General features: G+C 46.5%; 1 protein-coding gene across 1 annotated transcript in view; it reads left to right on the forward strand.

Annotated features, from left to right (window-relative positions):
- CNGA2 (cyclic nucleotide gated channel subunit alpha 2) overlaps positions 1–25,107 on the forward strand; it is a 497,671-nt gene that overhangs the window by 23,807 nt on the left and 448,757 nt on the right. The gene's annotated exons all lie outside the window — the stretch shown is intronic.

The following is a 25,107-nucleotide window of genomic DNA, read 5'->3' on the forward strand; positions in this document are numbered from 1 at the left end:
AGTGAAAACAAATCAATGCGCGAAGTCGGGGATAGCGCCGTCTTTGTGAAACGTTGAATCCGTGCACTTTGAGCGGCGTCGGTCACAGCGTGGTGCGGCAACTTCCTCGGAGTCACAGACTTCAGCGTGGGGTTGCAGCGGTGTCGGGCCTGCAAGGTGGTCGCGTTCCAGCGAAAATCACGGAGTCGGTTGCAGGCGGCGTCACCGGATTCAGCAGCGGTGTCGGTCCGAAGTTGTCCAAAGTCGATTTCCTTGGATTTCCACCAGCATTCCTTTCAAGGGCCCAGGGACTGGATAGGGCACCACTTGTCAGAGCAGGAGTCTCTTCAGAGACTCCAGGTGCTGGCAGAGAGAAGTCTTTGCTGTCCCTGAGACTTCAAACAACAGGAGGCAAGCTTTAAATCAAGCCCTTGGACATTTCTTCACAAGATGGAAGGCACACAAAGTCCAGACTTTGCCCTCTTACTCTGGCAGAAGCAGCAACTGCAGGATAGCTCCACAAAGCACAGTCACAGGCAGGGCAGCTCTTCTCCTCAGCTGTTCAGCTCTTCTCCAGCAGAGGTTCCTCTTGATGTCCAGAAGGGATCTAAAGTCTGTGGTTTTGGGTGCCCTTCTTATACCCAATTTCTCCTTTGAAGCAGGCCTACTTCAAAGTAAAGTCTCTTTTGAATGTGAAATCCTACCTTGCCCAGGCCTGGCCCCAGACTCTCACCAGGGGTTCGGAGACTGCATTGTGTGAGGACAGGCACAGCCCTTTCAGGTGTAAGTGACCACTCCTGCCCTCCCTCCTTGCACAGATGGCTCATCAGGAAATGCAGACTACACCCCAGCTCCTTTTGTGTCACTGTCTAGTGTGAGGTGCAACCAGCCCAACTGTCAAACCGACCCAGACAGAGAATCCACAAACAGGCAGAGTCACAGAAATGGTATAAGCAAGAAAATGCTCACTTTCTAAAAGTGCCATTTTCAAACACATAATTTCAAAATCAACTTTCCTAAAAGATGTATTTTTAAATTGTGAGCTCAGAGACCCCAAACTCCACAAGTCCATCCGCTCCCAAAGGGAATCTACGTTTTAATCAGATTTAAAGGTAGCCCCCAGGTTAACCTATGAGAGGGACAGGCCTTGCAACAGTGAAAAACAAATTTGGCAATATTTTACTGTCAGGACATATAAAACACATTACTATATGTCCTACCTTAACCATACACTGCACCCTGCCCTTGGGGCTACCTAGGGCCTACCTTAGTGGTGCCTTACATGTAGGGAAAGGGAAGGTTTGGGCCTGGCAAGTGGGTACACTTGCCAAGTCGAATTTACAGGTAAAGCTTTACACACAGACACTGCAGTGGTAGGTCTGATACATGATTACAGAGCTACTTATGTGGGTGGCACAACCTGTGCTGCAGGCCAACTAGTAGCATTTGATTTTCAGGCCCTGGCACCTCTAGTGCACTTTACTATGGACTTACTAGTAAATCAAATATGCCTATCATGGATAAACCAATCACGTACAATTTACACAGAAAGCATATGCACTTTAGCACTGGTTAGCAGTGGTAAAGTGCTCAGAGTTCAAAAGCCAACAACTACAGGTCATAAAAAATTAGGAGGCAGGAGGCAAAAAGATTGGGGATGACCCTGCATAAGCAAAAAAGTCCAACAAATGCATTTCTAAAAAAGCACTGGAGTCATGTTGACTTTGCCGATGTATTTTAGTTTTTGTCCTTGAGTAGCCTGGGATGAGACTGAAATGTTCATGTGCCAGTTATTCATGTCAGTTCAAGCAAATGTCGGTGGTAGTGGAAACAAAGAGGGCATAACACACTCTTAGACCCACAAAGAGATGTCCTAGCCAAAGCTTCTCAAAATCCATCTATTTACTGTTGAAGGTTTAGAGGAAAGGGCAAAGAGTGGGCAATGCACAAAGTAGGCTGAGCTCTTTGAGTGTGGTTTACTTTCAGCTCCTGCAGCTCCTTTTTTTCCTCTGACAACAGGGGAGGCAAAGACGTTGGCAGTGATATCAGAGAGCAAGCCAGCTAGCAGCCGCCACTTCTAGCTACTCCTATTTGACACCCATTAGCATGCCTGCCATGTGATTGACCCCGGCTCAATGAAAGAAATGCGATAACCTTTATTCCAACCCTTCCTCTCATTCAATATGCCTGAGCAGGAAGAACACATCTTAAAATGAGCCATGTTATAGACAAAACACATGAAGTACACTCATAATTATTATATTGGCTGTAATTTAGGAATGATTGATCCTGTAATCTTTCCACACCACATCACACCTAAAAAGCACACTCCAACACAGTCAAAGGAAGGGCGAGTAAAATACTACCCACTAATCCTGCGCGGCACGGGTCGCTCCCGGTCACGTGCCCGGGTGAAGACCGGGTCAAGAGCGGGCCCATCTGTGCCCGTCACAGCCCGGAACAGGCTGGGCTGGGTCACCCATCTTTGTCCTCTGTGTTCGCCCTGAGACTGGCACTGTAATTAGTCCCTCCAAGAAAACATGGGGAAAAGGAAAATTGTGACTGGCACCACAGGGGGATACAATAGCCTGCACGGAGTCCTTTCCAGTGCTATCAGCAGGTATCTTATTGAAAGAAACTGAACTAACTGAAAGATGCCTTTCACTGAGGGAAGCAAGGGGTGACTGTAGGAGCCTGGACTGGCTTGTAGTGAGTACCAAGGGCTACTTACACCTTGCACCAGGCCCAGGTATCCCTTATTAGTGTAGATGGGTGTCTAGCAGCTTAGGCTGATAGAAAAGGTAGCTTAGCAGGGCAGCTTAGGCAGAACTAGGAGACGAGTGAAGCTCCTACAGTACCACTAGTGTCATATGCACAATATCATAAGAAAACACAATACACAGATATACTAAAAATAAAGGTACTTTATTTTTATGACAATATGCCAAAGTATCTCAGTGAGTACCCTCAGTATGAGGATAGCAAATATACACAAGATATATGTACACAATACCAAAATATGCAGTAATAGCAATAGAAAACAGTGCAAACAATGTATAGTCACAATAGAATGCAATGGGGGCACATAGGGATAGGGGCAACACAAACCATATACTCTAGAAGTGGAATGCGAACCACGAATGGACCCCAAACCTATGTGACCTTGTAGAGGGTAGCTGGGACTGTAAGAAAACAGTGAGGGTTAGAAAAATAGCCCACCCCAAGACCCTGAAAAGTGGGTGCAAAGTGCACCTAAGTTCCCCAAAGAGCACAGAAGTCGTGATAGGGGAATTCTGCCAGAAACAACAACACCAGCAATGCAACAACGATGGATTTCCTGACGAGAGTACCTGTGGAACAAGGGGACCAAGTCCAAGAGTCACAATCAAGTCGGGAGTGGGCAGATGCCCAGGAAATGCCAGCTGTGGTTGCAAAGAAGCTGCCACCAGGTGGTAGAAGCTCCGGATTCTGCAAGAACGACAAGGGCTAGAAACTCCCCTTTGGAGGATGGATGTCCCACGTCGTGAAGAGTCGTACAGAAGTGTTTTCGTGCAGAAAGACCGCAAACAAGCCTTGCTAGCTGCAAGGGTTGTGGTTAGGGTTTCTGGATGCTGCTGTGGCCCAGGAGGGACCAGGATGTCGCCAATTGCGTGAGGACACAGAGGGGGTGTCCAGCAAGACAAGGAGCCCACTCAGAAGCAAGCAGCACCCGCAGAAGTGCCGGAACAGGCACTACAAAGTGGAGTGAACCAGAGCTCACCCGAAGTTGCACAAGAGGGTCCCACGAAGCCGGAGGACAACTCAGGAGGTCGTGCAATGCAGGTTAGAGTGCCGGGGACCCAGGCTTGGCTGTGCACAAAGGAAATCCTCAGAGAGTGCACAGGAGCCGGAGTAGCTGTAAAACACGCGGTTCCCAGCAATGCAGTCTAGCGTGGGGAGGCAAGGACTTACCTCCACCAAACTTGGACTGAAGTGTCACTGGACTGTGGGAGTCACTTGGACAGAGTTGCTGAGTTCAAGGGACCTCGCTCGTCGTGCTGAGAGGAGACCCAGAGGACAGGTGATGCAGTTCTTTGGTGCCTGCGGTTGCAGGGGGAAGATTCCGTCGACCCACAGGAGATTTCTTCACAGCTTCTAGTGCAGAGAGGAGGCAGACTACCCCCACAGCATGCACCACCAGGAAAACAGTCGAGAAGGCGGCAGGATCAGCGTTACAAGGTCGCAGTAGTCGTCTTTGCTACTTTATTGCAGTTTTGCAGGCTTCCAGCGCAGTCAGCAGTCGATTCCTTGGCAGAAGGTGAAGAGAGAGATGCAGAGGAACTCTGATGAGCTCTTGCATTCGTTATCTAAGGAATTCCCCAAAGCAGAGACCCTAAATAGCCAGAAAAGGAGGTTTGGCTACTTAGGAGAGAGGATAGGCTAGCAACACCTGAAGGAGCCTATCAGAAGGAGTCTCTGACGTCACCTGCTGGCACTGGCCACTCAGAGCAGTCCGGTGTGCCAGCAGCACCTTTGTTTCCAAGATGGCAGAGGTCTGGAGCACACTGGAGGAGCTCTGGGCACCTCCCACGGGAGGTGCAGGTCAGGGGAGTGGTCACTCCCCTTTCCTTTGTCCAGTTTCACGCCAGAGCAGGGCTGAGGGATCCCTGAACCGGTGCAGACTGGCTTATGCAGAGATGGGCACCATCTGTGCCCATCAAAGCATTTCCAGAGGCTGGGGGAGGCTACTCCTCCCCAGCCCTGACACCTTTTTCCAAAGGGAGAGGGTGTAACACCCTCTCTCTGAGGAAGTCCTTTGTTCTGCCTTCCTGGGCCAAGCCTGGCTGGACCCCAGGAGGGCAGAAACCTGTCTGAGGGGTTGGCAGCAGCAGCAGCTGCAGTGAAACCCCGGGAAAGGTAGTTTGGCAGTACCCGGGTCTGAGCTAGAGACTCTGGGGATCATGGAATTGTCTCCCCAATGCCAGAATGGCATTGGGGTGACAATTCCATGATCCTAGACATGTTACATGGCCATGTTCGGAGTTACCATTGTGACGCTATACATATGTCGTGACATATGTATAGTGCACACGTGTAATGGTGTCCCCGCACTCACAAAGTCCGGGGAATTTGCCCTGAACAATGTGGGAGCACCTTGGCTAGTGCCAGGGTGCCAACACACTAAGTAACTTAGCACCCAACCTTTACCAGGTAAAGGTTAGACATATAGGTGACTTATAAGTTACTTAAGTGCAGTGGTAAATGGCTGTGAAATAACGTGGACGTTATTTCACTCAGGCTGCACTGGCAGGCCTGCGTAAGAATTGTCAGATCTCCCTATGGGTGGCACAAGAAATGCTGCAGCCCATAGGGATCTCCTGGAACCCCAATACCCTGGGTACCTCAGTACCATATACTAGGGAATTATAAGGGTGTTCCAGTATGCCAATGTAAATTGGTGAAATTGGTCACTAGCCTGTTAGTGACAATTTGGAAAGAAAATGAGAGAGCATAACCACTGAGGTTCTGGATAGCAGAGCCTCAGTGAGACAGTTAGTCATAACACAGGTAACACATACAGGGCACACTTATGAGGACTTGGGCCCTGGCTGGCAGGGTCCCAGTGACACATACAACTAAAACAACATATATACAGTGAAATATGGGGGTAACATGCCAGGCAAGATGGTACTTTCCTGCAGTGACTTACTTTTGTTTGACAGCCAGGTAACCAATCCGGGGCCTTATGAAGGTGGAACTTTCTCAATCAGCCCCCTCTCTCCAAGACAAGATAGAGGTGGCCCTACTCAGGCAGACAACTCATTATGTTCTAAACCTCCAGTGAAGAAGAAGAGGGCTGGAGCCCTGAGCAAGAAGGGGTCCCTAGACACTACCGGGTCTAAAGTTAAGCATGACACTCCCATGCCACCGTTCTATCCCTCTAAGGTAGGCGAACGATGAACTCAGACAGAAGATTCAATGAAACAATTTTTAAAGCCAGTTTTTGACCATCTTGCCTCAATAGAGGAAAATGTATCCAAAATACTTAGTTTTGTCACACCCAATTCAGCCCAAGAGGCATCGCGGTGCCCTCTTTTTCTCTTACCACTGTGAGTAATCCTAGTAGCTCACTTAATGGCAGGCGTTCTACCCAACCTGGTCCATCCACCAGTGGAGAAGTGAAGGGGATGTGGACCTTGCTAGTGACATCTTATGATAATCGAGCACCGTTCGTCCAGGTACAGGAATCAGTAGTACCTATTCCGCCCCACCCCTTCCCCTCAGGCAGCATCACCGAAGTCCAGTTCTCAAATACTTGCTTGTTGGGAGGGAGCGCTTGCCCTTAGGATGGGGTTGGAACCCATGGAGTCATGCAATGGCAGCCTTAGCAGGGATAGTCAAATATTAAACCTCCCCCGGCAGCGGGTCCTTATGTCCTGATACTAGTGAATGCTCCCAGACTCAAAACGGTCCAAACTGAAACAAGGGGTCAGTTGATTTTAAAAGCATTTTACTGGCTGATGGAATTTAAGGGTTATGACCATTTTCCAAAAGAACATATTTTAAGGGCAAGAAGAGTGGAGTGGGTAGGTCCCTCTCCAAACACTATGCCCAGTGACTGGATAGTGGTCAATTGCAATAACCTGAGAACTCCCGCAAACTTGTTAAGGCAATCCCCACTTTTTCCTGCAAAAGCCTCTCAGATTTCTGTCATTCAAATGGGGTATCTTTATAAACCTCATTGTTTTCCTCGGGCAACTTCTAGTTCAGGTAGATTTACACCTTAAGGAACACGAGTCACGAGAATGTTGCCTCTGGCTTAGTTGGGGTTCCGTTTAGCAATAACTAATCACCCTTCGAAGGGTTGGAGGGGTGTGACTGATTGGATCTGCCCCAGGAACTTAGGATTCCTGACCATCCAATGTGCTGGTAACTCCTAGCAGGAATGTTAGTACCTGCAAGTTATTTAAGGTCCTGACCTTGAATATTGTAGGACTAGGAAACAGTTAGGTGTTCAGGGGTAGATTAATCCAATAGCTGAATATCATGTGACCTGTCTTCAGTAAACTTGGGAGATAGAGCCTAGTTACCTAGATATGTTCTGTACCTATCATTCCCCAGTCCTTCCTTCTAATGCTGGAAGAGCCAAAGGTGGTCTAGTCATGTTGATTGTTAATACCTTTGATGAGCAGTTACTACATTTTACAATGACTTGTCTGATTTTGACTGTCTCTTGTGTGATTTGGCCAGGGACTGGGGCCTGCTACTTATCAATTACTACAATAATTGCTTTGATGGTAATGCCTTGCGGGTGGCGGCAGAGCTTGAGGAAGTGTTGTGGTCTATGGTATTGCTCATTCTAAGGCCCTGAAGCTCCTTTGGGTAGGAGATGTTAATGTCCACCACTGCTCGATAGTAGAGAAGCCAGTCTGTGGACTGGTAGATAATGAAGATGAGACCTTGGTACATTTTGATCACAATGAGTATAGTAATATCCTCACCAGTCGCTTGGTAAAATGTAATCTAGTTTTGTTGATCGAGGTGTTGAATCCATGAGGCTGTCTCACTTCTACTTACAGGGGGACCGGCAGGGAAACCACTATTGATTTTATTTTAGCTTCAGAGACATTAGGCACATTGGGGTCCTACCTTGAGGTGGTAATTTCAGAATTCTGTGGTCATGTTAAACTGTCCTGTAGCCTAAGGTTGGAGGGGGCGCACAAATCCTGGCCCAGGGTGGGGTTTAAACCAGTGTTGGTGAAGAAAATGGGAAAAGATTGACAAAGTAAACTTCCTCTCTGGTGTCCTTAATAGTAGTTATATATAGGTCTGTGCTTAAACCCTGATGGGGCCCTGGCGCAGGTTTGCCGGCCTTTGTGGCAATCATGACTAACATAAGGCATGCTCTCACACAAGAATCCCGACCTAGAAATTTGTTTGCCTGGGGATGGTTTGACTCCACCTGTACAAAAACTATGTCAACGCCCCATTTGGCTTTGCGCTCAGACCCAAAGGACAGGAATCTTATTAGAAGGTCATTAGAAGGTCATGCAGATCCTACAAAGAGGAATGAGTTGCTAGAATAAAGGGACTGAAAGAAATGGCCTGTGAGGACCTGTGGCCAGCTGGTATGGATAAGGACTGTGACAGTTTCTGGAAGGTGTTAAATTTCCCCTACTTTAGAGAACCCACTGACCTCTCCACAGAACTACACATACAGGAATCAGGATAGATAGAGCACTTCTCAGTGATTTAAGTGAGTGATTAAGGGGGTGATTTAAGTAAGCAAGGGGGGATCTTATGCACCTAATCTTCAACCTAGCTGAGGTACAGAGGGCTCTGGTAGAATGTAGAAGTGGTAAGGCCCTCGATCCGGATCGAGTGCCTGTGGACATTTTCTTGGATTGTCAGGATTTTTGGGCTCCCATCTTTGTGAATGTCTTCAACGTTATTGCAAGGGGTGGACCTCCCACTACATGGCAAAAGTCAAATATTGTTCTGATCTGTAAAAAGGAGGATAACACACACCCAAATATTTATAAGCCTATATTTCTACTTGATTCTACCGCCAAAGTAATGGGTCGGATTTAGCTGCATAGATTGGAGGATTGGGCCACTGCTAAAAGCATCCTAGCAGATTCTCAGTACGGCTTAAAAAAAGGGTTAGGCACCATTGATTAAGGCCTAAATCTGAGTATATTATTAGGCAAGTACACAGTTGTAACGGAAGGTTCTATTTTTTGGCATTTATGCATGGCTGCGTCTGACTGTGTTGTTCGCTCAAAACTTTGGTCTCTCATGTTGAAGATTGGAAATGAGGCTGCCATTATCACCTCCATTGGAGAGTTATACTCTAGAGTACCTGTGTGAATTATGGTAGGGAGTGTGAATTCACAAACCCTTTAAGATTATCCTCAGGGTTAGGCAGGGATTTGTGCTTCCCCCCTTCCTATTTTCCCTGTGCACTAACAGAGTAGAAGCAGGTCTAGTGAGGAGAGCCAGAGACGTTCCATACACCAGCTGGCGCTGGTGCCCTCTTCCTATCCTCCTCTATGCAGAAGATGCAGTGCTTGTGGCGAGAACTGGAAAGGTACTGCACGGTCTTAAAGAGTGTTACACAACCTTCATGCAGGAGTTGGGTTTAAAAGTGAATGAGAGCAAAACCTTTACAATGAATTGTGGAAGAAGGCCCAAAAAGTGCCGCATATGTTCTATGAATAATCTTAGGGTGAGTGGCGCCCTGAGTTTTGCTTACCTGGGCATTCTTTTTGCTGTTACCTATACTTGGAAACTAATGGTTTCTAATAGAGCAGCCATGTTAGAAAAGTCTGTCTTGGCTCTGTTAAGTTTCAGTAAGAAACTTGTAGCAAAACCAGTTCACGAGATTTTGAACTATTCAGCTAAATCCGTGGCAATTGGCACATGTGGGGTGGGGATTTCGAGAATGGTTGAAACGCATAAGATTCAGAGTGTTGAGGATGCTTTTTACAAAATCTCTAAACAGTCCGAAATAGATGCTCTAATATTGTGTGCATTGATGATTTAGGATTCCCCCACATTACGAATAAAATTAAACTTGCCTCTCTATTGCTCTGGCACTCAGTTTGGACAAGGGAATCGGCAAAGTTAAAACAGTGGGTGCTTGAGGACTGTCTGAAATTGCATGCAGTCCTCAAGATTCTCTGAATTTTCTATGTGAAATCGACCCTGGAGGAAATAGGGCTGCTGAAGTTAGTCAGCACACTTCAACTCTGTGCATCCTGTAGTAAGTTAAAGCTGAAGCAAGCATTCTAGGCGAATGCTAGGGGAACAAAACTAGCAAATATAAAGCTGAAGCAATTTCCTACAACCAGATTCGCTCGTATGCAAACCTCCAACCTTACCTATCAGATATACAGAATCTGAGGCACCGTTATGCTCTCATTAGGTTTCCCTTGAACTACCAACCCTGAATGCTGGCCCTCCCTAAAGGTGTTACTCCCTGAAGGAGTTAGGTCCCTGCAATGGAATTCCCTACCAATTCGACCTGCATTTTATGTTCTTCTGCCCGTTTTACGAGGTCCCCAGGACAAACCTCATTGTGCCCCTTTTAAGAGGTTGTAATTTTAGACAATGCAGACCTGCCCTCTGTTTTCGAAAAGAACTTGATGACCCTGTGACTTGGCAGGTCATGGCTCTTTTAATCTGGTAGTGCCTAAAGTTAAGAACACGTATGTTGCCTTGAAAAAAGCACAGCAGGAACGTTATTGCAATTGAATTTTTTCACAGCATTGTATTTTTAACAAAGATGTATTATTTTAGTTTCTATGTTTATTTTGGGTGGTGTAATTGCATTTGGGGTTTTTATTGAGTGGATATTTTAAAGCGTGGTAGTGGTTTAATTGATGTTCTAGGGCAATGGTTCCCAACCTTTTGACTCTTGAGGATCACCTCTGAATCACTGCTGGAAGCCAGGGCCCGCAAGCAATTTGTACAATTTAAACTTCAAACAATGAAACATTAATTCGCAAAAATACACAGACAAGTACACACCAAACAAATATTCAACTTACTAAAGATATAATTATTTTATAATGAAAAAATATGCAAAAATCAAAACATGTTAATGGGAAGGTTGGCGCTGCATCTCGGAGACTAACTTTAAAATGTTTGGTTTTATTTAGGAAAACTGAATCCTCAGGTCAAATTCTACATTTCCCAAGCAATTTCTACATGGGATCTGAGAAAGATTTTTCACACAACTATGTGGAGGGGAAAGGAGGTAAAACCAAAAGGGACTCTAATTCCTCCGTCGCCTCTCTGTCACATGGAATTCACTTGTTTTATAGCACCTCTCATACCAGCGAAGGGTGTCGGAGTACTTTACAGGGGACTACAAGGTGTAGGATTCACATGTCATCCATACTGGGATGCATTTTCTGAAAGTGCTTAGTCTGGAGAAGCACAAACTCAGGATTCAGAACATAACACAGTGGTTAGCGTTGACTTTTATAATAAGAATGTATTTCGACTGGAGCAAACTTTTTTATCAGCATAAGGACAATGAAAGATTGGGAAAAAACATAACTTTCTAATTTGTGCCACTCAGTTTGCATGCACTTCTTTGATGGAAGTTTATAGCTCACTGTGCTAGATTACAATTGTAATTTATGAACTGCACTGCAACAAAAGAATCTCTGTGACAAAAGCAGTAACCCACTGTGCTATGCACATAAAATACTGTTCTTTGCATGATACACATTCTTTACATTCTTTGCAGAAGGGCATAATAACCATCTGCACTATATTAGATGAGTCCAACTGCCACTAGACAAAGCTCCCATCTCTCTCAAGCAGGTACATTAATCACCAGACACTTGATGCTTTTATTTTTGCCTGAAATCTGCTGGATGTACAAGGAATGTTGCAGTGTTTTTTGATCTGCTTTGAAGTCACTCCCATTTCAAAGGCACATTTGGGTATAAGAATGGGGCTCTGACTCTACCAAGACAGATCATTACTGTACCTGTGAAGAGCTCTGCCAGGAGTAAGGACTGCAGTGCTACAAGGATTGCCACTCTGCTTGACTGACTATCCCAAAGGAACTGCTTCACTGCTTTGCTGAGCTGCCCCTGCTGATCTATACCCTGCTGAGGACAAGGACTGGACCCATCTCACTTGAACCCAGAGTGACTCCAAGGACTTGCTCGCTTGCCTCTTGTTTCTGAAGTCTTAGGGCCATCAATAATTTCCTACATCTCTTTCTGCTGCTGGACTGTGCATCTGTGAGTCCTAAACTTGCTTGAGGTGCCAACTCAGTACTGGGCATCAGAAGTGGAGTTTGCAGCTATTTCCCTGCAAGAATAGATGCATCCAGGCTGTTGCACCACTCAAGAACTGATGCAGTGCCCTTTGACTCCAACACAGAGCTGATTCAACAACAATGAAGGACCCGACTGCGAGGTTCTATAACAGCACAGCGCCGATCCGAGGACATATCTGAAGGGCCCGACGCATCTACCCAACTTCATCGATCGGAACTGATGCATTGAGTCTTTGTTGCCGATGCTTGCTCCATCCAAGATACTTTGTTCAGCAGGCTCTGCATGAGTCCTGTAGCCAGCCTGCCTGCCATCTTGGTCAGCCTGAATTTTGCATTTACTTTGGTCTAGCGTGACCTCAAGTAACATTTTAGAGCTTGTAAGCACTGTTTTTGTATTTAATCTTTAAAAATTCATATCTCGACTTCTATTGATTCCTATTGTCTTCTAAGCATTGTTTTTGTATTTGATCTTTAATAATTCATATCTCGACTTCTACTGATTGGATTTTTGTTGTGCTGATCGTATCTTACTCAGATAAATATCCTCCATTTGTCTAAACCTGTGCAGCATCTTTTTGTGGTGTTTTCATTGTGGTACTGTGTGTGTTGCACACATACTTTACACATTGCCTCTTAAGTAAATCCTGGCTGCTTTGTGCTAAACTATTAGAGGATGAGCACAGGTCAATTTAAAGTGTGTATCTGGCTTACCCAGAATAGGATTGCGGTCCCTACTTGGACAGGGTGCATACCTCTGCCAACTAAAGACCCAGTAGTTTTTACCATTAGTGATCAGCAGTGAAGATAGGACTTGTGTTTCTGCAATACCATATATTAATTCAGTGTTCACTACAACTTTATACTAAGACCAATTCAAGCCTTCTTAAAGTCTTCCTAATTGACTTTTTGAATTTTCTGCTAAATCATGTCACACTCTGGAGAAGCAGCAACTGCAGTTACTGATTTTGGGCTGGCCAGGTTAAAATTTTACATTATGCAACAGCTGAAGGATTTCTGCAAGGACTTTCAAGTGTCTACAAGGGGTTTCCACAGGGAGGTGGAACTACAGAAGGCTTTGAGGGCCTAGGCAAAGACCCAGGTTGCAGGGGATAACATCCCAGAAGAGGAGAAGAAAATTCCTGAGGAGTGGCGGGTGACATGAAGCTGGTGTCTGATGTAGCTCTGGAACTGCCTGTGGAAAGGGCCAACAGCTTGCCAGGAGCAGTAGTGGTTCACAGACCAGGGAGCAGTGTCTCTTCCAGGAACCTGTTCTCAGAGGAGCTGGGAGATAGGAGGTAGGAAAGGAAACTCAGGCTGGTGCTGGCTAAATTGGAGAAGAAGCAGTCTCTAAAGGAAAGGAGGCTGGCTCTGGAGGAGAGAAAACTTGCCCATGAGCTCAACCTCAAACAGCTGGACAAAAGGGCCCTACAAGTGGGGTCTAGCAATTGCAGTGGTGGCAGAATAATTGCAATGTCCACGGATGAGTCAAGAATCCAGATATGCAGGGTTGTAGTACCTTGCTATGTGGTGGGGAAGACATAGACAAACGGTGTTCAGCCTATGAAGCGGCTGTGAGAGTGAACAAGGTCCCAGATGAGCTCCAGGGTGGTATTGTGTCGAGGTACATGCCCACAGTGGGAGGGATACACTTCTGACATTACAAGTGGAGGACCTGACATACTAACCTGGTATGAAGGCCATACTAGCCAACAAGTTTGGGATGACACCTGAAAAATACTAACAGAGGTTCAAGGCCATTCACAACATTGCATCACAAAGCTGGGTGGATTGCTTTGACTATGCTAGCAAGGCACTGGAGGGCTGGGTGAGGGCCAGCTAAGCAGAAGATTATGAAGGGATGAACAACTTGATTTTGAAGGAGCACATTCTTAATCTTTGTTTAAGTGAACTACACAAACACCTGCTGGATAGTAAGCTGTCTGATCCCAGGAAGCTTGCTGAGGAGGTGGACATCTGGGTCAGCACCAGAATGTCCAAGATGGCAACTGGAGAGACTCCCAAAAGGGTGGTCAGGGATCCCACCAGAAGAAGGCAAGGGGAAATAAAAAGACAGAGTTCTCTAAAGGCTCCCAAACAACTCACAGGTAAAAGGGTCTGGTTCTCATTCCCAATTTGGCCATCAGAAGAAAAACTACCCTGACAAAAGTCAGCAGCCTAATGCTCGCAAGTGCTATGAGTGCTATGAGTATGGGCACTACAAAGGGGATCCCAGGTGTCCAAAAATGGCAACACCTCCCACAGGAAGGAAGCCCCTACAGTACTACAAAGCATAGACAATGGGTCACCGTCAATGGGCATGGTGTTGGGGCTCTGAGGGATACAGGTGTCAGTATGATTATGGTAGGGAGTCAGCTGGTGTCACCAGAGTAGGTGATTCCCAATGTATTCCACCAAGTTGTTGTGGTTGACAACAGAGAGGGTCAATATCCAGTGGCCCTTGTTCCATTTGAGTTGGGGGGTGTGGCGAGGTCTTCTGAATGTTTCTGGGAGCCCTGCTATGTCTATGGACTGTTTGTTGGGTAATGACCTTGAGTCTACTATCTAGAAGGAAGTGGTGCTCAAGGCTCATGTGGAGATATTGGGATTAACTGATTGGATCTTTGCTACCGCAAGGTCCATGGCTCCCGTAGAGGGGAATCAGAAAGGGCTTGAGCTTAGAACAATGGCCCAGCCAGCTGATAAAAAGGAGAAAGGCAGAAGGTATAGGAAAATAGCCCCTGAATATACCCTGAGTGAGATAGATGGGGGACCTGTGGTGGCTGCCCCAGAGACCACTGAGGAGGACATTGCTTCCTTTTGTGACCAGTCTACACTTGCTTAATGGCATGTACAAACAGGCCCCACCAAGGAGGAGGTCTGTAGGCCACAAAGGGAGTGTCCAACCCTTGAGGTTATGAGGCACCAGGGTAAAACCCAAGCAGCAGGCGATAACTCTGGGAGCTATCACATTTACTGGAAGGACAACCTCCTTTACAGTGAGCATAAGGCTCCTGTGCATGAGACAACAAGGGCCCTGTTGGTCCCCCAATGTTACAGGGACTTCCTTCTGGAGCTGGCTCATGAAATTCACCCGACAGGACACTTGGGTCAAGACAAGACCTTTGCAAGGCTTGTCCTCCACTTCTATTGGCCCAAGATCAAAACTTTCTCAGATGTATTCTGTAGGACTTGGGTCACCTGCCAGGCCAGTGGGAAGATAGGGCAGAGGGTGAAAGCCCCCATTCATCCCTTGCCTATCTTTAGCGCAAACTTTGAATGGGTGGGCATCAACATTGTTGGGCCCATGGATCCCCAGACTACATCAGTCTACAGGTTTATCCTCGTCCTGGTGGATCATGCCCAGAGGCAATCCCTCTGGGAACCACTAGTGCATCTGCAGTGGCAAAGGCCCTGATGGAGATTTTTACTCAAGTGGGTTTCACCAAGGAAGTTTTGTCTGACGGGGTCACAAACTTCATGTCTGCTTACATGGAGTCAATGTGAAAGGAGTGAGGGCTAACCTACAAGTTCTCCACTCTTTACCACCCACAAACAAACAGGCTTGTCACACAAAGCACAGCCACCCCACCCTACTGGGACCCTGGCAGACAGGATGGAACTGAAAGGGGACCTTGTGCACTTCTAAGCCACTCTTTGAAGTCTCCCCCACTTCAAAGGCACATTTGGATATTTAAGCGGTGTCTCTGACCATAACAACATAGACACTTCTGAGGTAGACATTTGTACTTCTCAGACACTTCCTGGAGAAGAAACCCTGAACCAGAACCTGCAACCTGCCAAGAAGAACGGCCTGGCTGCCCAAAGGCCTCACCTGGACTGCTTTTCTGAGAAGGACTGCTGCCTTGCTGTTGCCCTGCTGCCTTGCTGCACTCTGGCTGTCCTGAGAAGTGCTCCCCAAGGGCCTGGAAAGAGCTTGCCTCCTGTTCCCTAAAGTCACTGGACCAAAAAGAACTCCTTGTGTGGCAAACATCGCTGCACAGCCTGCGAGAAATGATGCACAGCCTGCATCGCGGTGAGAAAATCACCGCACACCGAACCGGAACAACGCAGCCCGCCTTCACAAGGAGAAGTTTGACGCAGAACCAGCGTTGCAACCGGAAATTTGACGCATGGCCCACTGGATCTGCGCAAAGCTGAGCCGGGACAACACAGCCCGACTTCCTGAGAGGAATCGACGCAGTGCCTGCCGTACGGTAGAAAATTCCATGCCTCGCCCACCGGATCGACGTAGCCCCTGTGACTTAGTCCTGCAAGCACTGGATTTCCACTCATCGTCCCCGGGGTGTCTGAAAACCCCACAACCCGAAGAGGATCCAAGTCAGCGCACCGGAAATCGACGCAAAGCCTTCCCTGCGTGAAAAATAAACGATGCATCATCTGTGTGTGGCCGGAGAAATCGACGCACACCTCCCTGTTTTCCACTCATCTCCTCCTCTGCGGTCCTTTGCGGAGAATTTGAACGCAAAGCAGGTACTTTGTGCTTGTAAGAGACACTTGTTGGTTTTTAAGAGACTAAAGACACTTTGGCCCATATTTATACTTTTTTAGCACCACATTTGCGTAATTTTTGCATCAAAAAGCGGCACAAATGCAGCACTAAAAAAGTATAAATATGGGCCTTTATATCATTTTTACAGTGATATTTCAACATATATTTATTGCACCTTGATTGTTTTGACCTGCATCTTATCAGATAAATATTTTACATTATTCTAAACACCGTGTGGTGTATTTTTGTGGTGTTCTATTGTGTTATTGCATGAATTATTGCACAAATACTGTACACATTGCCTTCTAAGTTAAGCCTGACTGCTCAATGCCAAGCTACCAGAGGGTGGGCACAGGATAATTTGGATTGTGTGTGACTTAACCTGACTAGAGTGAGGGTCCTTGCTTGGACAGGGGGTAACCTGACTGCCAACCAAAGACTCCATTTTAACACTGATCCGAAAGGAGTAGCTGCATTATGTTCCATATCTCTAGAATGGTACTGATAAATCCTCTTTAATGCTAAAGTTGGATTTAACATTACTATTTTAGAAATTGCACTTTTAGAAAGTAGGCATAATCTATGCCCTTACTGCTGTGTGTGCCTTGCAACCTGTCTCCAATACTCGTAGGGGTAGGTGACAGCTACACTTTGAGCATTCCCTCTAGACAGCCACATTCACAGGAAGGGTGGGCATGACAGAGAACTCATCTGCATTTAGATAACACCCCTGGGGAGAAAAAGGGAGGGGGAGCTGATATTTTCACTTCATTAGGAGGTGTCCTCTGTCCCACACAAAGGGCTGATTACCCCCTACAGATACTCTGGAGCCTGGCTTGAAATGAAAGGGGAAAAAGAAGAAGTGATGGACGGAATGCTGTACAATGTCAAACATTCACCCACAGTACAGAGATCTGGGCCTAAATCCATCGTTTTTTTTGCCACCCATGCCCATTCCAGTTTTGACCCAGCCATATGCAAATCAGTCTTGACTCTGTTCCCCATGGAAACAGTCCAGCCCGAACTGTCAAGCCAGGTCCTCCCTGGACTGGAAACAAGCATCCTAGGACCGGTTTCAGGGTATCACCCTCCATCATCCAGGCTAGCTTGACTTCAGTGGCATGGGGAGCAAGGGACCCATGTCTGGGCATAACCTTTGCACTCCGGCAACAAATGCAAAAAGAACAAGTGATGGCCCGAATGGTGAACAACGTCAAACATTCACCCCCAGTACAGAGATCTGGGCCTAAATCCATCGTTTTTTGCCATCCATGCCTTTCCAGTTTGGACCCAGCCATACGCAAATCAGTCTTGACCCTGTTCCCCATGGGAACAGTCCAATCTGAACTACCAAGCCAGGTCCTCTCTGGACTGGAAACAAGCATTGTAGGACCGGTTTCAGGGTATCACCCTTCATCAGCCAGGCTAGCTTGACTCCAGTGGCATGGGGAGCAAGGGTCCCACGTCTGGGCATATCCTTCCCACTTGGGGCGACAAATGCAAAAAGAACAAGTGATGGACAGAATGCTGAACAACATCAAACATTCACCCCCAGTACAAAGACCTGGGCCTAAATCCATCATTTTTTTGCCACTCTTTCCATTCCAGTTTGGACCCAGCCATATGCATATCAGTCTTGATCCTGTTCCCCATGGGAACAGTCCATCCCGAACTGCCAAGCCAGGTCCTCCCTAGACTGGAAACAAGCATCCTAGAACCAGTATCAGCCAGGCTAGCTTGATTCCAGTGCCATGGAGAGGGGGAGGATGGGGTGGGGGGGGGAGCAAAGGACCCACGTCTGGGCATACCCTTCCCACTTGGGGCGACAAATGCAAAAAGTGATGGACGAAATGCTGAACAATGTCAAACATTCACCTCCAGTACAGAGATCTGGGCCTAAATCCATCGTTTTTTTGCCACCCATGTCATTCCAGTTTGGACCCAGCCATATGCAAATCAGTCTTGATCCTGTTCCCCATGGGAACAGTCCAGCCCAAACTACCAAGCCAGGTCCTCCCTAGACTGGAAACAAGCATCCTAGGACCGGTTTCAGGGTATCACCCGTCATCAGCCAGGCTAGCTTGACTCCAGTGGCATGGGAGTGGGGGGGGGGGAAGCAAGGGACCCATGTCTGGGCATACCCTTCCCTCTTGGGGCAACAAATGCAAAAAGAACAGGTGGTAGACGTAATGCTGAACAATGTCAAACATTCACTCCCAGTACAGAGATCTGGACCTAAATCCATATTTTTTTTGCCACCCATGCCATTCCATTTTGGACCCAGACATATGGAAATCAGTCTTGACCCTGTTCCCCGTGGGAACAGTCCAGCCCAAACTGCCAAGTCAGGTCCTCCCTGGACCAGAAACAAGCATCCTAGAACCGGTTTCAGGGTATTACCCTTCATCAGCCAGGTTAGCTTGACTCCAGTGGCATGGAGGGGTGGGGGGGAGCAAGGGACCCAAGTCTGGGCATACCCTTCCCACTTGGGGTGACAAATGTAAAAAGAACAAGTGATGGACAGAAATGCTGAACAATGTCAAACATTCACCCCAGTACAAATATCCGGGTCTAAATCCATAGTTTTTAGCCACCCATGCCATTCCAGTTTGAACCCAGCCATATGCAAATCAGTCTTGACCCTGTTCCCCAAAGGAACAGTCCAGGCCGAACTGCCAGGCCAGGTCCACCCTGGACTGGAAACAAGCATCCTAGGACCGGTTGCAGGGTATCACCCTTCATCTCCAGGCTAGCTTGACTCCAGTGGCATGGGGAGCAAGGGACTCCGTCCATCATCCTTTTGTGTTGCTAAAGTTGCCCTAAGTGGGAAGGGTATGCCCAGACGTGGGTCCCTTGCTTACTGTGCCACTGGATTCAAGCTAGCCTGGCTGATGAAGGCTGATACCCTGAAACCTTTCACAGGATGCTTGTTTCCGGTCCAGGGAGGACTTGTCCTGGCAGTTCAGGGTGGACTGTTCCCATGAGGAACAGTGCCAAGACTGATTTGCATATGGCTGGGTCCAAACTGGGGTGGCATGGTGATTAAATGAACGATGGATTAAACCCAGTTCTGTGACTGGGGGTGAGTTTTTGCATTGTTCAGCACTGCATCCATCATTCTTTTGTGTTGCTAAAGTTGCCCTAAGTGGGAAGGGTATGGCCAGATGTGGGTCCCTTGCTCACTGTGCCACTGGATTCAAGCTAGCCTGGCTGATGAAGGGTGATACTCTGAAATCGGTCCCTGAATGCTTGTTTCCGGTCCAGGGAGGACCTGTCCTGGCAGTTCAGGCTGGACTGTTCCTATGAGGAACGGGGTCAAGACTGATTTGCATATGGCTGGGTCCAAACTGGGGTGGCATGGTGAGCAAAAGAATGGTGGATTGAACCCAGATCTGTGACTGGGGGTGAGTGTTTGCATTGTTCAGCACTGTGTCCAGCATCCTTTTGTGTTGCTGGAATGAAAGAGGACCTGTGCATTTCTGCTTTGAAGACACCCCCACTTCAAAGGCACATTTAGTGAGTACTAGGGTTCTGAATCAACCAAGACAGATCACTACTGGACCTGTGAAGAACTCTGCCAGGAGTAAGGACTGTTGTGCTACAAGGATTGCCACTCTGCTTGACTGACTGTTCTGAAGAAACTGCTTCACTGCTTTGCTGAGCTACCCATTCTGCCTGCTGATCTCTCCCCTGCTGAGGATGGGGACTGGGCCCATCTCACTTGAACCCAGAGTGACTCCAAGAGCTTGCTGGCTTGCCTCCTGTTTCTGAAGTCTCTGGAAAATCAAAGGCTTCCTACAGCTCTGTTTCTGCTGCTGGACTCTGCCATCTGTGACTCCTACACTTGCCTGAGGTGCCAATCCAGACCTGGGCTTCAGATGTAAGTTTTGCATCTATTTCCCTGCTAGAATTGGCACATCCAGGCCATTGCGCCGCTCGCAACCAATGCAATGCCTTTCAATTCTGACGCAGAGCCAATTCTAAGTATAATGACAGCGCAGTGCCAATCTGAGGATGTCTCTGTGAGGCTCGATGCAGACAATTCTACCTGACTGCATGGATCAGAACCAATGAATGGAGTTTTCAATGTCGACACTTGCTCCATCTAAGGTACTTTTTTCAGTGGCCTCAGCGTGAGTCCTGTATCTCATGTGTCCTCCGTCATGGTTGGTCTGAACTTTGGATTTACCCTGGTCTAGCTCAATCTCAAGTAACGTTTTCGTGCTATTGCCTTCTAAGCACTGTTTTTGTATTTAATCTTTAAAAAATCATATCTCGACTTCTACTAATTGGATTATTTTCCTGTTGGTCTTGTTTTACTCAGATAAATATTCTCTATTTTGTAAACATGAGTGAAGTCTTTTTAAGGTGTTTTCACTGTGTTACTGTGTGTGTGTTGCACAAATACTTTACACATTGCCTCTTAAATTAAGCTGAGCTACTCTGTGCCAAACTACCAGAGTGACCACAGGTTGATTTAAAATGTGTATCTGACTTACCCTGACTAGAAATGTGGTCCCTACTTGGACAGGGTGCATACCTCTGCCAACTAAAGACCCAGATTCTAACAGTAACTTAAACAAGGGCAGTGTGAAAGCTAAACACCCAAGCAGCCAAGGCAGAGTCAGAGAAGGTCAGTACAGTACAGGTCAGGTCAGGTCTGGTCTGGTGCGGTCTAGTCATCAGGATCGATCCTAGCCAGTTATCTCTCATGCTAAGGAAGTTGCTGGAACACTCCCTTTCTGTGGCTGTGCCTTTTTATGTGCCTTTCCCTGATCGGTAGTTTGTTTTACGTGTGCTGCCTGGATGTGCTTGTGAGACAGGACAGAGCCCCACCAGAATGAGCTCCGTGGTAAAAGGAGAGCTTGCCTGCCAGCGGCTTCCAGCTTCCTATACCACATTGATGTATCCTGAGCCCCTTTCTGTGTAAACAGTATCCATTGTGCTTTTTCCGTGCTACTGCAGCCTGCAGAAGGCACCTTTTCCCCTGTAGCCAGGCCTTGTGGGCCACTGTTTACTTGGTGTACGCAATGAGGGGGAGAGGGAAAATGCTAGGAGAAGCACAACAGTGCTCAGTCCTAAGAAGGGTATTCTATGTTATTGAAACAGGAGTAAAATTTGTAGTCTTATGTATGTTTCAGCATTGGTTTTATGAGTGAACTGATTTGACATCTACAATGTTATTCATTTATGTTATTACTTCACTGCGAAGAATTGGTACATGGACATTTTGCTGGACCTAGATCACTATGGCGAGGGCATAGTGGGTTATTACAGGACATTATCCCCATGCAGACCACCAGCTGCCTGTCACTTGTGTCACTTGTGTCGCCAGTCCAGTCACCTGTAAGTTCCTCTTTTATGGGAACCTCTGTTCTCCTGAACGAAGTGTGAGTCTCCAGCTTAAGTTTGGTTTATATACCACGCTGTGTATCACTTAAGTGACAACTGACGCTGAAAAAGAAGGGTTATGCTGTTTTTTTGTTACCCAAGTGTCAGGCTGAGCGTACTGATCTCACTTGTATTCCTACAGGAAGATGAGGAAGCCAAGGTACGCTGTGAATAGTAAGTGCCTTAAACCCCCACTAAATACTTTGACTTGCTCAAGATAGGATTATCTATGCACTAGTATCACTGCTGTATATGGGATCACATTTGCAAGAGGTTCCCCCTGACAAGGAATTAAATGCAACCTATTACAGATCCCCATCATTTTTAAGATTCTGCTGGGTTCTGGGGCTTGTGAAACTGCTAGAGATACCCTGTTCATGATATTCTTCGTAGCACCAATAGTGATAAGGATGTGGTGCTTATTGTAAAGGTAACTTGCCAGCATCTTTCAAGTGCCTGAGCACAGTTTGAGAGGGGCCTAAAAGCCATGTAAGTGTCAGATGAAAAATCTCTCAATAGACAATTGATGGCTGAATGTATTTTTCTGCTATGCTTGTTCCTATTGCAACAATATGGCAAATGGAGCCCCCATAGGTTCATGGAAGTCCAGTCCAGGGATGCAGAGAAGAGTGAACAGAACTTGATTAGACTGATGCACATACATATTGGCATTTCCTAGATCAGTATAGCGAAGTAGGTAACCGAAAGAAAAACTAAAAAGATGGTGCATTATAATGGTACATTATAAATCTTTAGAACCACAGACGTTTCAGGGGTGCCCTTTGTGTATTAACACATACGAACTAGTAAGATTTCGTTTAAAGACACTGGAGAACGAAAGAAGCAGATATAAGGAAATGAAAAAAAATACATCAGAGGTGTTTGGAAAGATATGACTGAGACAAGGAGAGCTGATTTACAAGTGAGACATTTCTCATGCTTCCACATCCTAACACTTCTGATTGCCATACTTGAAATGTGTGAAGCGAAGTCTTGAACAATAATGTATACATTTGTGTATTTTCGTGATTTAGCTGACGAAAGGGGAAAAAAAGTACTGTAGCTGTAGCATTAGAACCCTCCATTGGCCAGTTCAATTAAACGTACAGCAAAGCGCCACATTGGGTGTTCATCATTTGGTAGCACAGTGACATGCATCAGTTGGGACATGCCCTTATTGAAAGCTTCTATTCTGCCTGTCCTGAGCAGGAAGAGCTCTGTTGCTATCACATAGCAGGAGCTATGGCAGATTGTCATGAGCGTGCTAGCAGAGGCGGTCAGCCTGTCCTTGACAGTTTCTAACGCTTTTGATCATGTGTATGACTATTGCTAAACCACGGAATTACTTTTCTTGGGCACACATCCTGGTTCTACAATTTGTGATCAGGCTTGAGTTTGAGAGAGTTTCAAGTTGGAAGATATTAAAGCACTGCAAGGCACAGTAACATAACAACAGAACATAAACATGTAAACAGCATGCGTTAGCATAACATTGCAAGCGTCCTCTACTCCAAACAGTCATGCATTCCTCTTGTGGGCATCACTAACCATGCTCCCTTTTGATCGGGCAGAGTGGCAGAATTTAAATCTCCATGCATCAGCCGCATTTTTGAGTTCTTGCCTTCTGTAGCTCCCACAGGGCACCAGAAAGCAAGTACTTGCAAGGCAAATTTACTGTTCTTACCCTAGTCCAAAACTATTTTGGGAAGAACAACTTTTTCCAAAACAGGCCAGGAGACATATTATTCCAACTCTATTACTAAAATAGTTTTGGGAAAGTTAATGATTCTCCAAATATTTTAGAAAAGGCTTGAAAAGTTGCAATTTCGAAATGCCTGTTAGCTGGCGCGCAACGCCCATGGTGCTAAAGGGGCTTCACAACCCCACCCACACCCCCATACCCTCTCCATCGTGTGTCATAGCCCGGGCTGAAGCTCCTGGGTGCTTGCCACAGGGACTGCCTGTGCAAGAGCACTGTTTGGGAAACATTTTCTTTTCCTTGGAAAGACACGCTGCCAGAAAGTGTCTTCAAAGAAGGGTATGGTCACTAGTTATTCCAAATAGGTGGTGGGGGCTCTTTCTGTGCAAGGCCATGTGCTTTAGCATTCCTCATTGTTTTACAGACAATACAATGATTGCCCATTAACACTGTGATGCCCGAGGAAGCCACTGCAATTGAAAGGTAATCCCTTCCCTGTTTCCAACCAACGTTCGTCTGAGTCCATCCAAACAGAAAAGGCACAAATTATATTGTGTGTAATTGCATTTATATAGCACTTACTATATGTGTCAAGGGGTAGAAAGCGCTGTATGAATGAAAAAAAAGTGAAAATAGCTTTTTTTCTTTTTTAAATGGTGTTGCATTGAAATGATTCAGGCCCTCATTATGAGTGTGGCGGTCTTAGGACCGCCACACTTGTGGTAGCGGTTGGACCACTGCCAAAGTGTCGGTCCGATCTCTACATTCCGAACGTGGTGAAAGCACCACGTTCGGACCACAGGCATAGCCACTTTAAGGCCAGCAGACGGAATGGCGGTGCTGGCGTCCATGGGGATTATGACCCTTGGTCTACCAGCTTTTGCATTGCGGTTTGTTGAGGTGACTGATGGTGGGTGGTACCTGCACTTATGAATGGGGACAGGGACTTTTAAAAGATAGTTCCTCAAGCAATCTCTGATTAAAATGCTCCTGGCTGCCTATTCTACCCAGAAGGAAGACCACCCATGGCCTAACAGGCAGTATTTGCATCAGAGTGATGGGCTGATAAATACGTTATATAACACAGTTACTCTAACAGTCCATACACAAGCAGCAGAGAAGACCTGCCCGTCATTAAGCACCTCTACTTCATGATTGCTATGTAGTTCAGTTTGGATAGAGCGGCACATGTGCACTGCAATATATCTGTTTCTTGTTGCAAGTTGCTGGGTGCTGACCTCTCACAGTCCACCTCATGAAACACTGTGTGCACCTCTTGCCCTGGGTATTTAGTAGCTGAAAATGTAACAGACTAACAGAGATAATCAGCATATCACTGAGCATAGATGGCACCTGTCACTGCACCTACTAAAGCTTTCTGTTGCAGAAGCATGGTGTGCACCAAACCGCACTTCCCTTAAGCTGTTTAACAATTGGGCATCCTTACCATCTCTGCAAGTGGTAGTTGGTGATTGGAAAACATGGTAAAAAGGGTGCCCAGCTCCAAATCCAACACACAGACACATTTCAAAGAGACATTTGAAACATGTCCTGGGTGCCCAAGCTTTTGGCCTTGCTATCTCTCAAGCTGACTCACTTTTGCAGTCAACTGGTGCTGCCCCTGCCTTCTACTATCCTATGTCATCTTCAAACCAGCAACTGTATTCATGTATGTTAATGCACCTTCTTCTGAGACACAGTCCAAATACCTTCCCTTTTTTTAATGTCTGCCTGAAGAGGGAATCT

The sequence above is a fragment of the Pleurodeles waltl genome, chromosome 2_1 (genome assembly GCF_031143425.1).
Source record: "Pleurodeles waltl isolate 20211129_DDA chromosome 2_1, aPleWal1.hap1.20221129, whole genome shotgun sequence".
NCBI classification, from domain to species: domain Eukaryota; kingdom Metazoa; phylum Chordata; class Amphibia; order Caudata; family Salamandridae; genus Pleurodeles; species Pleurodeles waltl.